Source organism: Lathyrus oleraceus, chromosome 4 (genome assembly GCF_024323335.1).
Source record: "Lathyrus oleraceus cultivar Zhongwan6 chromosome 4, CAAS_Psat_ZW6_1.0, whole genome shotgun sequence".
NCBI lineage: Eukaryota > Viridiplantae > Streptophyta > Magnoliopsida > Fabales > Fabaceae > Lathyrus > Lathyrus oleraceus.
Window position 1 is genome coordinate 105,376,919 of NC_066582.1, and position 14,595 is coordinate 105,391,513.

The following is a 14,595-nucleotide window of genomic DNA, read 5'->3' on the forward strand; positions in this document are numbered from 1 at the left end:
TGCCGGGTGTACAGTTTTTTCTTTTTATCCCTAATTTTTGCCTGAACCTTTCTTTCTGTTTTTTTTGGTTCGCCGGGATGCCCACTTTTGCCTGGACTATTTTGTTCTTTTCGTCCAGCGGGTCTATTTATACGAAGTATTTTTTAACTGCGTCCGCATTCACAGGGGATGGAAAATCCTCGCCATCCATGGTCGTCAGCAACAAGGCTCCACCAGAGAAGACCTTCTTGACCACGAATGGACCTTCATAATTGGGTGTCCATTTGCCCCTACGATCGTTTTGAGGAGGAAGGATCCTTTTCAGCACCATATCACCTACGTGATATACCCGAGGTCGTACTTTTCTGTCAAAAGCACGCTTCATCCTTTGCTGGTATAACTGCCCATGACAGATGGCTGCCAGCCTCTTTTCCTCAATCAGGCTTAACTCCTCGTACCGGGTCCTTACCCATTCAGCCTCTTGCAATTTCACGTCCATTAGGACTCTCAAAGAGGGAATTTGAACCTCAACTGGTAGCACAGCTTCCATTCCATATACCAATGAGAAAGGCGTTGCCCCAGTAGATGTACGCACCGACGTTCGATACCCATGTAACGCAAACGGCAACATCTCATGCCAGTCTTTATAGGTTACCACCATCTTTTGCACAATCTTCTTGATGTTCTTATTGGCTGCCTCAACCGCCCCATTCATCTTTGGACAATAGGGAGAAGAATTATGATGTTCAATCTTGAATTCCCGGCACAGTTCTGCCATCATCTTGTTGTTCAAATTAGAACCATTATCAGTAATGATCCTCTCGGGAACCCCATATCTGCAAATGATGTCTCTCTTGAGAAACCTGGCAACGACCTGCTTCGTCACATTCGTATAAGAGGCTGCTTCAACCCACTTGGTGAAGTAATCAATAGCCACTAATATGAATCGGTGCCCATTCGAAGCTGTAGGCTCAATCTTTCCGATCATATCAATGCCCCACATAGCAAACGGCCATGGAGACGACATTAAGCTCAACGGATTTGGAGGCACGTGCACTTTGTCAGCATAAATCTGGCATTTATGACACTTCCGCACGAAATTGAAACATTGGGCCTCCATTGTCATCCAATAATAACCTACCCTCAGCAGCTTCTTTACCATTGCATTCCCACTGGCATGGGTACCGAACGACCCCTCGTGAACCTCTTTCATCAATTGGCTTGCTTCTCTATCATCGACACATCTGAGCAAGACCCAATCAAAATTCCTCTTGTACAGAACCCCATCCTTATTCAGGTAAAACACCATGGCCAACCTCCGCAGAGTCTTTCGGTCCTTCTTGGATGCTCCCTCAGGATACTCTTGAGTTTCTAGATAGCGCTTGATATCGTAATACCACGGCTTCTCATCATCAGACGCTGTATCAACAGCAAACACATAAGCCGGTCTATCCAGACGACCTACTTCCACACTGGGGAACTGATTCCACCATTGCACCTTGATCAAGGCAGCCAGAGTAGCCAAAGCATCTGCCAAAGGATTCTCTTCTTTGGGCACATGATGCAACCTCACCTCGGTGAAAAACGTCAACAATCTCCTCGTATAATCCCGGTACGGAACTAAATGAGACTGATGCGTATACCATTTTCCGTTAACCTGATTTATCACCAGAGCTGAATCTCCATATATGACAAGGTTCTTGATCCTCAAATCAATCGCCTCTTCAATTCCCAATATAGAAGCTTCGTATTCAGCCACGTTGTTGGTGCACTCAAATGTTAGCCGGGCAGCAAAAGGAATGTGGGATCCTTTCGGCGTAACCAAAACAGCACCAACACCGCTACCATTCACGTTAACGGCCCCATCAAACATCAGAATCCATTCGGATTCAGGGTCAGGCCCTTCCTCCGGGATTGGTTCCTCGCAATCTTTCGATTTGAGAAACATGATGTCCTCATCAGGGAATTCAAACTTCATCGGTTGATAATCATCAATGGGTTGCTGGGCGAGGTAATCAGATAATACACTCCCCTTGATCGCCTTCTGAGAGGTATACTGTATATCATATTCTGTCAAAATCATTTGCCATCTCGCAACCCGTCCGGTCAATGCTGGCTTTTCAAAAATGTACTTGATTGGATCCATCTTGGAAATCAACAAAGTGGTATGAACCAGCATATACTTCCTTAGTCGGCGAGCAGCCCAGACCAAAGCACAACAAGTTTTCTCGAGCAGTGAATATCTTGTTTCACAGTCGGTAAACTTTTTGCTAAGGTAGTATATGGCATGCTCTTTTCGACCAGACTCGTCATGCTGCCCCAATACACACCCCATAGACCCCTCGAGGACTGTCAAGTACAGAATTAACGGTCGTCCCTCCACAGGAGGCATCAGAATTGGAGGCTCCTGCAAATATTCTTTTATTTTTTCAAATGCCGCTCGGCAATCATTATTCCACCTGACCGTTTGATCTTTTCTCAATAACTTGAATATTGGTTCACACGTGGCTGTTAGATGAGATATGAACCGTGAAATGTAGTTCAATCTACCTAAGAAACCACGAACCTCCTTCTCTGTTCTCGGCTCAGGCATTTCTCTTATCGCTTTTACTTTCGCAGGATCAACCTCTATTCCTTTTTCACTTACAATGAACCCCAGCAATTTACCGGACCGCACTCCGAATGTGCACTTGTTCGGATTCAACCTCAGTCTGAACTGTCTCAGCCGGTCGAACAACTTGGCCAGATCTACCAAATGCCCCTCTGCTGTCTGGGACTTTGCTATCATGTCATCAACATAGCATTCAATTTCATGATGAATCATATCATGAAACAAAGTCACCATGGCCCTCTGATAAGTAGCACCGGCGTTCTTGAGACCAAACGGCATCACCTTGTAACAAAAGGTGCCCCATGGTGTAATGAACGTTGTTTTCTCCATATCATCTGGCGACATTTTAATTTGATTATAGCCAGAAAAACCATCCATGAAGGAAAACACCGAGAATTGAGCTGTATTGTCTACCAACACATCAATGTGAGGTAGTGGGAAATCATCTTTCGGGCTAGCTCTATTCAGATCTCGGTAGTCCACACACATTCTCACTTTTCCATCTTTCTTCGGGACTGGCACGATATTTGCGACCCATGGCGGATAATTAGTGACAGCAAGGAAACCAGCATCCCATTGCTTCTGCACTTCCTCTTTAATTTTCATTGCCATGTCAGGTCGAGTCCTGCGCAACTTCTGCTTCACTGGAGGACAATCTGCTCTCAACGGTAGCTTGTGCACAACAATATCGGTATCCAACCCTGGCATATCTTGATAAGACCAGGCAAAGATGTCGACATACTCTTTCAACAATGCCACCATTCTGCTCTTGACACTTTCCTCCAAAGCAGCCCCGATTTTCACCTCTTTCTTGACCTCGTCGGTACCCAAGTTCACAACCTCAATCTGCTCTTCATGCGGCTGAATCACCCTCTCCTCTTGTTTCAACAACCTGGCTAATTCCCCTGGCAGTTCACAATCTTCTTCGCCTTCTTCTTCGGCGTGATAGATTGGATTGTCGAAGTCATATGACGGTGTAACAGGATTGTTATCAATGAGATCCGGCGAATGATCGCATCTGCATGAATGTGGATTCATGCATTGCTTAGAACTGGTGAGACAAATTGAAAAAGAAAAATGAAAACATTGCCATTTTTATTTTGGTTTTTATTTTTAAACTGCAAAAATAAATGAAAAACAGGGAACACCGCTTTTAACTGAAAAACATCCTTTTATTAATGATGCGAATTTGCAAAGTTAAACATGAGGTGGCCCTTACAATGAACCATTACGTGTCGGGCAACACGTAAGGCTTTCATGCAAATAAAATCAAAAACAGGAAAATATTACTCTTCGAGCAGAGTGACCCGGATGATTTTTTCAGCCTTCCAGTTCTGGATTCCCATCCCTGGCGCGCACGGCTTTATCCACCGGTCCATCTCGCAGTCACTATTAGCGTCGTCACTCATCATGCAGATGTGATCCGGATCCAGCATTCCGGCACTAGTGAATGTGACTGACGTACGAGGCCCTCTGCCTTGTCCCACCGAGCCTCTGCCTGGCTGATACCCCACTCCGAAGCGGTCTTTCTTTGCAGAGATATCCATCATCCTGCCCCAGCCAGGAGCCTCTCCATTCTTCACCACCTCAGCAGCCTGCTTATACGAAGATATGGACAGTTTCTCCTCTTCTTTTGCAAACAGAGCATTCTCCACCTTGACGGTTTCAAATGCTTGACTGGGCGTCTCCCAGATTTCATCGTCCATCTCAACATATTTGAATGAGGACAGGTGGATGACAAAGATATCTTCCTCCCCACAGACGGTGACAACCTGTCCTTCCCAGATGTATTTCAGCTTTTGGTGCAAAGTCGAGGTCACTGCCCCAGCAGCATGAATCCACGGCCTACCCAACAAGCAACTGTATGCCGGCTGAATATCCATGACGTAGAAAGTCGACTTAAACACCTCCGGGCCTATCTTCACCGGCAGCTCAACCTCTCCGAATACGGCCCGCTTCGACCCGTCGAACACCCGCACTATCAGATCAGTGGGAGTCAGAATCAACCCTTCACAATTCAACTTAGCCAGAGCCTTCTTTGGCAACACATTCAAGAAGGAGCCGGTATCAACCAGCACATGCGAAAGCACGGCCCCTTTGCATTCCATTGCAATGTGTAGAGCCCGGTTGTGATTCCTCCCATCTACCGTCAGATCCATGTCTGTAAAACCCAACCCATGGCTGGCATGCACATTAGACACGACCGTCTCCAACTGGTTAATTGTTATCTCCTGAGGAACATAGGCTTTCTTCAGAATTTTCAACAGAGCCTCTCTATGCCCCTCAGAGCTTAACAGCAAAGATAGAATCGATATTTTGGAAGGAGTCTGCTGCAGATGGTCCACCAGCTTATACTCAGACTTCTTGATGATCCTTAAGAATTCCTCTGCATCATCATCAAGCTTTTCTTCCGACCCAATAGGCGTCGGTGTCACCACTGGAGTATTATCATTCACTACTGCTTTCCCTTTCGCCCTGGCTAAAGCCTCGGCCTTTTCTTTTTTCTCTTTTTCTCCTTCTTCTCTCCTCAACGCGTCAGGAGCAAACAATCTTCCACTACGAGTGAAACGACTGGTACCGGCATTATCCACCTTTGAAACGGTGGTTTCACTAGCAGTCTGATCTTCTACTCTCTCCCCATTGCAATACACCTCTCCCCCATAATGCCATGGCACGACATCATCTTTGTCATACGGAATTGGTCCAGGTACCGTGATGGTAACTGGAGCCGCCTCAGCAAGAGTTGACAAATCCACCGGATCAAAATAAATTGTTATGGTGGAGACCTCATCTTTCCCCAAATCAACCTTCTTCTCAATCAGAACACTCCCATCGTCCATCAGGCCCTGGACAGTCCTCCTCAATAATTCACACCCATTCTGAACAACAGTGCACTCAGCACAATCATCATTACAGCCCGGATTGACCCCATTCAACAACAACTGCCTCTTAACCTCAGCCAGAGGAGTCTTCAATTGATCAACAGACAACAGCCCTATCCTGCCCTCCTCAGAGACATCATTTACCCCCCTTTGACCATGCGCGGGCATGGGATTAGCATTGACGTTGGGAGATGGTGCGAAGTTGATAGCTTTCGAATCCACCAAGTCTTGAACTACGTGCTTAAAAGCTTTGCATTTCTCTACGTTATGTCTGGGAGCACCCGAATGGAATTCGCACTTTGCACTCTCATCATAATTGGCTGGCCTCTGATCAGGTCTCAAAGGTGCCAGAGTTCTTAGTTGTACCAGCCCCAAGTCTTGCAATTTCTTCAACAAGAAAGAGTAGGTCACAGGCGGTCTGTCAAATTGCCTATCATTCATTCTTCCCCGCACCTGATAACCAGCCCTCTGAGGCCTCTGCTGAAACGGTTGTCTTTGCTGTTGCGGCTGTTGTCTTTGCTGTTGCAGGAATAGTTACCGCAGCAGTGTGCTGGAAGTAACGATCCCTATTGGGTCCTCTCTGAGCATATACCGCACTGGTATCACCCTCTTTCTTCCTCTGGCCGTTACTGAAGGGCTTCTTCGATCCTGAAGATGAAACATTACCCTGTATCTTCCCGAGCTTCAGCCAGCTCTCTATCCTTTCACCAGCCACAACTATATCTGAGAAATTGGTGACCGGACAACCAACCATTCTCTCGGCAAATGCCCCCTGCAGGGTACCCATGAAGAGATCAGACATCTCTCTGTCCACCAAAGGAGGTTGCACTCTGGCAGCCAACTCCCTCCATCTCTGAGCGTATTCTTTAAACCCCTCACTATTCTTCTGAGACATACCCTGCAACTGGGTACGACTCGGGGCCATATCAGCATTGAACTGATACTGTTTAAAGAATGCGTCCCCAAGATCTTGCCAATTCTTGATATCTGAGGACTTGAGCTTGGTGTACCACTCCAGTGAGCCTCCGGACAGGCTGTCCTGGAAGAAATACATCCACAGCTTTTGGTCCATGGTGTAAGCTGAGATCTTACAGACAAACGCCTGCAAATGAGTTTCGGGGCAGGAACTCCCATTGTACCGATCAAATGTGGGCGCTTTAAATTTCTGCGGGATCACAATCCCCTCCACTAGCCCCATATTTGACATGTTGACCACCCCAGGAGTGGCATAACTCTCCAAAGCTCTGATCTTTTCAGCCAACAGCTGAATCTCTTTATTCTATGGTTGGGCACCGTACTGACCAAACGGTTCGTTGTGCATGGAAAACTGATCAGCCTCTCGGTCTTCCTCTCTGTCATCATCGACCCCGAAGAATGGAGGGAATAGACTGTCTTTCAAATTCTGATCCGGTTGACCCCCAGCAGCACCAAAACCAGCAGCGTTATTCACTATACCCACGGTTGTCCTCTTTCCACCGTCTCTGGAACCACCCAGCCCCTGGTTGGAGACACCATCCAGGTTTACACCACTGTTTGCCGCTGAAGCCCGCTCGAGCTTCTCAACTTTATCAGCTAGAGCCTTCTGACCAACTGCAAAACCTTACATGATGTTGATCAGCTCGTTCATCTTGTCCTTCAACTCGAGGATATCAGTGTTCGGAAGATCCATTAGTCTGGGAGTATTGCGTCGCGTGAAGTATCTGTGAGGACGGGTTGAGTGCAAAGGTACAACTCTGCGAGCATGAGCAATGATTCCTGAAACAATCAAGCACGTTAGAACTGATACCTGCAAAATAAAACACAAGTTATTATGATCATGCATGAATGCAGTGTTTATCCACAGGAGGAACACTTTGTCTCTTGATCCTGGCTTCATCGAGACATATAATAATCCGGCAGCAATATTCTGACATTCATCATTTGATTCATCATACAGATCAGAGATATATGATTTAGCAAAATACCCCCAACCATGTGTGTGCTGTGTGAGTGCATACGGTAAAGCAAATAAAGCTTAAAGATCGATCACTGAATGAAAATAACCATCACATAGCAAAATGCACAATAAGTGCCATAGTCATTCATCACAACTGATACAAATCAGATACAATTCTCCAGAATCAGGAAAGAAATACAAGCAAAAGAATTCCGTCAACAAGCCTGACGGTAATCCACACAAATGAGACAAATCTAGCCTGATGAAGGTCCCACAGAAGGCCCTATCTCATCAACCATCTTTGCAAACTCTACGGCGAATCTGAGCTCGGTATTCTCCTACTGTAATCTCCCCACCTCCTTCTGATGGATCTTCATCTGCCTGAAGTAATGATCTCTCTCAGCACTGTAATGATCTCTCTCGACGATGCAACGATATCTCTCAGCGACGATCTTCACATTCTCTGATTCCTTGGTCTTCAACTTGGCCTCCCACTCAGCAATGAGAATTCGGACTCTGTCATCCCTCTGATCTCTCACGAGGATTTGCCTCCTCTTCTCGTCTTCAATAACCTTTGCCGCTCTGGCTAGCCTCTCCTTAGTGATGTCGTGCTCTCTGGTAGATGACGCTAAGGCTTGGCTGATCTTCCCATAGTAGGCCGTATCCATCTCAAAGTGCTTTGCTTCCAAGGCATGCCGCTTATCCTGATCTTCCATCTTCACTCTAATCTCCTGATTAGCCATCTGAATCCGGGCAACACTCATCTCCAATTCCGCTTTCTCTGCAAGCAACTGATCTCTGGCTCTCTTCATCTCGAGGAATTCTTCCATACTGACAGAAGAACGCGGACCCTCAATCATAGGACACCAAGGATCACCTCCCGGAAATGGTAAATGTGTGATTTCTATCCTCTTCCGAAGCCAATCATCAAATAGAGGAAAATATTGGCTGTTGACCTTGCCAAAAGGAACCTTGCCCTTTCTCTGGATGTCGCGCCACTCATCCAACATGTGCCTCAGCTTGGCCTGATTGCCATCAATTGGGAAGTAGAAGGACTCCTGAATCTCTCGACTGAGAGAAGGACCCTCCACAGCAAACCCCATCTGTCTCCTGAGAAGCACCGGGTTGTAATTGACGCAACCCTGAACTCCCACAAGAGGCACATTGGGAAGACTCCCACAACTGTATATGAAATCCCGTCCAGCCATGCCATTATGAGTCCATGCTATATCATCAGCTCGCAAACCCATGAATCTGACGGACCACTTGACCGTAGGATCAAGAGAAGCAAACGCACCTCTGGAAGGCAAATACCCCATAAACCATCTGAATAGCATCTGAGCACAACACCTGATCAAACCACCACGATGCTTCTCGTTCCTGTTATGAACCGAGTAGTAAACATCTCCGATCAGAGTAGGAATAGGGTTCCTCTGTATGAACAGCCTAATAGCATTAATGTCCACGAAGTTCTTCTGATTAGGAAACAGGATGACACCATAAATGCTCACAGCAATCAAAGCACAGACCGTCTTCCAATTCCCCACAGCAGCATGCTCCTTGGTCTTAACTTCCAAGAAACTCAAATGGAAACCCGGTAATTTGCCCTTCTCCTTCAAACCCTCCTTGATCACCTCTGGGCTCAAATAAAGAGCACGAGAAATTCCAAGGATGTCAGGCTCTCCCCTAACGGCACAGAAAGGAATCTGATCTCGGACCTGAATACCCAAAATGCTAGCATAATCCTCCATCAGAGGTCCCAACAAATAGTCCGGGAACACAAAACATCTCAGACCCGGGTCATAGAACTGGAGAAGAGTATGAATGACGCTCCTGTCGCTGTCTGTGAGTCTGAAAACCATCTTCAGAATACCACCGTATGCCTCACGGAACATCCCCACATGGTCGGGTGTAATCAAGGCTATCATATCTCTCAACACACTGATCTCTGGGTCAAAGAAGCTATAGGCGACATCATGCTTCAAACCGGTCCTCATATCTGAGCAAAGAAATCTCTCAACCAGGATCTCAATCAAAAATGTCCCTGCATATGGATAAACATGTGTTAGATGCAGGTAAATGCAAAATATGATGATGCTGATGAATGAATGCAATGCATAGTGCCATCCTCCAAGTCATCTGATCATCTGTTGCTCTGAATCACAGTCCTGACTTCTGAACCGATCACAACCATCTGAGGGAATATGTAACCACAAATCCAACTCAAGGGTTCCGAAATAAACGGAAGATACATCACCATCATCACCAGACAATCTCTGAGCAGATAACCTCAATCCTCTGAATTGGCCCGGGGAATCCTGAAATAAACGGATCCCCACTGATAAATAACTCGGACAACACTCCGGCGTCTCAGAAATAAATGGCCATAAATCCGACTTATAAATACGACTCTGATCAACCGTTGAATCAATAGTCACCATCAAAGTCACCATCTGAACATGCATCTGTAAGAATCACCCTCCCCTCACAGGTAAATTCTAATCAGGTCATCCTAAGGCGGATAATAGTCTCGACAATCGAGCAGAGATACTCAATGGGTTTGCCCTTTCGGGTGTGCCATTGTAGCTCTCCTGAGATCGTCTAAACCAAAGATCCGGGAAATGATCGGTCACCAGAGTCAATAGTTCAGATGAAGTGACTCAACCAGAGTGGAGTACCCCACAAAGGAAGAGCACTATCAAATGAACCTCGTCCGGCTTGTGGTACATCACGTTGCCAAACACATGTTGACCTAACATGAAGGAGGCAACATGAGACCACACTAATCCTAGGTGTATACTCGGGCCTGGGTTTTAGCCCCACTCAGAACACCCACCCCAAAACAGAGGAACCACCTGCACAGAGGACGGCAACACGATAGTATGATGCATGCAAATATCTATGCAAATATATACACAGTCAGAATAATAAATGCAATAAATAAAGCAACACAAGCAACCTAAACTATCCTAGAACGCTAGGAGAGACTCGCTTAGGGAAGATGGACCAGCACAGGTCAACATCTATGAATGTCCCCAGCAGAGTCGCCAGCTGTCGCATCCGCGAAAAACAACCGGCGGGCTAAAACAAAAACAACACAGAGCCGCCACCGTGCGTTATTTATCCCAAAAGAGGGAAAGGAAACGCTCGAAGTAAACCTGGGAAAAGCATGGTCTCGCGACCAAAGAGAATGGGATCGGGAGTCGGTTACGCAAGGGGAAGGTATTAGCACCCCTCACGTCCGTCGTACTCAACGGGATCCACGCTCTAAAGAAAAGAAAAGGTTGCTAAACAAACATCACACACACACACACTGAAGACAACACAGGTGGAGGAAGAGGGGGAGAGGGCTCGATAGGACATCGCGTCCTATGCCTACGTATCTCGTCTGGAACGAGAATCAGAGCCACCGTAGTTCGGCTCACGCACGCCGAAACAAACACACGCACAAAAAAGGCAAACATGGAACCCGAACGCCAATAGCTGGACTTACATCAGCTTCCGAACCAAACAAACCCATACTGGAAACCAGATGCCACTTGATGGACTTATACCGGACTCCAAGCACACAACAAAAGGATACGGAATGCCAATGGCTGGGCTTACATCCATCTCCTACACACACAAGAAGAACCAACCAACAAGTTACTAAGGAGTCGGGAACTCGAGCCTAGCAACTGTCAAGCAAACACACACAAAAAGAAAACAAAGGGTTTTCCCGGAGAGATCTCGTGCGACCTCCTGCCTACGTACCTCATCTGGTATGAGGATCAGGGCAACGTAGTTCCCCTGAACGAGAAAGAAATTCTAACCAGATAACAGAGGGAGACACAACTAGGGAGACTAACTCGAGCCTATATGTTATCATGCATAATCATCCCTAAGTTAAGGTTCACTATCTACTTGCACAACAGCAAGCTAATCCTATCCAGGCAAAGCAAGCATGCAAGCATAAGCAAAATAAAGCAAACATTTCACATTTAGCACACACTATATCCAGTCAAAAGTGGGCTCAAACAAAGGGTTAGACTGCCAAGGCAAGTCATCTGTACAAGGGTAGTGTTAGCTCTTAACCCTGACATCGAGAGTCAGGGTGAAGCCAGATGAAATGGAAGCGAGGGGTGTGCCTCACAGCTCTTATCCCTGGCCAGGGAGAGCTTCAGACAAAGGAGTGTGGGTTCAGAAAGTGGGAACCCTTCTACACTCATGACTCTGACTCAACTGATCTTGGGTTAATGTCCCAATGCATCAACACAGTGGTGTGAGTAGAGGAACGACTCAACAAGAATAGCAGGGGATGGATTGCACATCCCTTGGGTTCTGCCAATTGCCTTAATCAAGGTCTTTTTCCTGCTTGGGGACAAAGTTAAACAATCAAAACATCGCCTCTTAAGGAGGACTTCAGACAGGTGCCTGGCTAAATAACAAGCCACGTCTTCCAGACTACATGGAGACAAGAGAGTCTACCTCAATTGGTTTATACAACCAAGCAACAGCAAGCAAGTTCTCAAGGAACTATTAGCAACTAATGTACCTGAAATCAATCAAATACAATCAGTATACCAGTCACAAAGTCAAAACAGACAGTATAAAAACCAACAGACAATGTGCAATCAAACAATGCAATGTGCAAAGCACAATCAACTCAAGTGAGCCAAGCATCCTACAAAATACACAAGTTAGTTCACAACAAGCATATAAACCAAACTCAATCAACTTGCATTATTCTCCTTAAAGCATCTGCTTCTTTACCTGAAAAGCCAAACTCAAATATGAGAAACAAGACCACTAGGACAAGCCTAGGGTCCAAAGGAGATGAAAAATCCAAAACAGCAAGTGAAAATTATCCAAAATCACAATCAAACAAATTAGAAACAAAACCAATTGGTCCCATGCTCATATCATTCATCATTATCATTTCATGAAGGAAAAGGCATCAAACATGCAAATGGGAACCTCAAAGGACCAAACAGAATGATCACAATCAAACCAATACCAAAACATTTCAATAAATTCCACAAAAGTTCAAGTCTAAACAGAACACATTGAATGAGTAGCACACCAAATTTCAGCTCATTTGGATCAAGGGAAGTAGGTCAATGAAATTCAAAAAGTCCAGACAAATTCAAGCAAGCCAACACAAGGCATCAAAACAAGCATCAACTTCCATCAATCATAACACAGAGCCAAAACATGATAAATGAATGAGACCAAAGCCAAAATGTTCTATAAGATGTCTACAATGCTCATACCAAATTTCACATCCATCCAATTAATAACCAGAATTTCACAAAGCAAATACAAACAGGTATCACAAAAAATCAACAAATGACCAAACAGGGGGAAAAATTTCAAACAAATAGGAAAATCCATCAATAAATCCAGAAACATTCCCATGTATTCTTAACATCCATATGCTCAATCATGCAAAAGTTCAGCTCAATCCAATGTCCACAAGCATGGCAAATAAAATCATGAAATTGCACTAAGCATGGTGTGACACAAATTGTCACACCTCTATTCAAAAAATCATATCTCATCAACCAGGGACTCAAAAATTACAAACCATATATTAAAATCACCAGAAAAGAGTCAAGAACATGCATGCAAAATTTCATCAATTTTGGATAAGGCATCAAGATTTCATGATCAATATGGCAAAACATACACATGAAGCATACATTCAAACAATCCCTAGGCAAATAATTTTTCCACACGTGCACAAAAATATTAAAAATCACCATAAAAAACTACACATCACAAGGAGAATGGTGAAAAAAGTCTCATCAAATTTGGATCAAAAATGAATTAGATATGGATTTTTGAACATGGATGATCAAAATGAAATGAAATTAAAAAAAAGAAATGAAATAAACATGAAATAATATTCAACAATGGCAATTTTGTAAATATCTGGCAACGAAGCTAAAACGCGGCGTTCCATTTTAAACGCTGGCGACACGCTATTGGCTAATGGAAGCGGGAAACAGAAAATTCAAAACAAAGCCATGCCTAATGGATCAAACACATCTCCAAGCGCGTTCCTGAAGCATTCATCCACAGAAATCCCAGAAAATTCATCAGGAACACATCTCAACCAAATCCATCGTGCCACATACCAAAATGACCGGTGTTCAACCTAGATCACGAATATGGCAAGCATTTGACCTAACTCTAAACATGCTTCACGAATCGAACGAAATTAGGTTTCACATCCAAACTCCAACTTAAGATATCTCACTCGATTCTCAACGATTTTCAATTCTACAAGCTGCATGCTACTCTATGAACTTAGATCTACACAAACCATATCATGATTTTGAGAATTATTGAGATCGAGTTCTAACCTTGTGGTGATGGCAGCTGTTGAAATCGTGAGTTTCCAAGCCTCTAATGCCAAAACAGATGATGATTAATGCTGTGGAAGTTGAATGAAATGAGTAGCTTAGCTCAATTGTGCACCAGTTTGAAGAATCAGCAAAATGCCATGGATGAGTGAGCTTTCAACAATCCCAATTTCTCAATCTTTGGCCACGATTTTGTCGAAACAGATGTACACAAACACTTGTAGATTATGGATCCAACAAGAATGAGCACAATTGATGATGAATTCAATGAGAAATGATGAAAAAAAAGTGAAAAGATTTTGAGAAAAGTGAGAGGTTTTTGGAGGGAAAGTTTGTTAGATCTGAAATTGTGATTGGGATTATGATTTTCTGTTACAATTATCATTTTATACCATGCCTTAATCCACTTGTTAATCACGATTAGCAAAATGGAAGTGATTAGTGAAATGTAGTTTTCATGTGAAATGGCCAATATGTCCTTTTCTAGATGCATCCAATGTAACAGTAGAAAACCAGTTCAAGCAAGTCCAAAATGATGTTTGTGATGTGTTGGAATGAGTTTTGTATGCAAATACCATGTATTTTGGAAATTCACCATTTTTCCCACCAATTTTCAAATAGTTCACTTGAAAAATGACATTTTGCTATGATGATTTTCAATGAAATATGATGATGCATCATGAAAGTACATGTCAAATGTAGTTTGCTCAAAGAAAGATCACCCAGTTTGGCCATTCCATTCAAAAGTTATGCCACTTTGAATTTCAACATTTTTGGAAAATGATTTGATCATAACTTGCCAACCACACATGAGAAATTCATGTTCTTGGACTTTTTGGA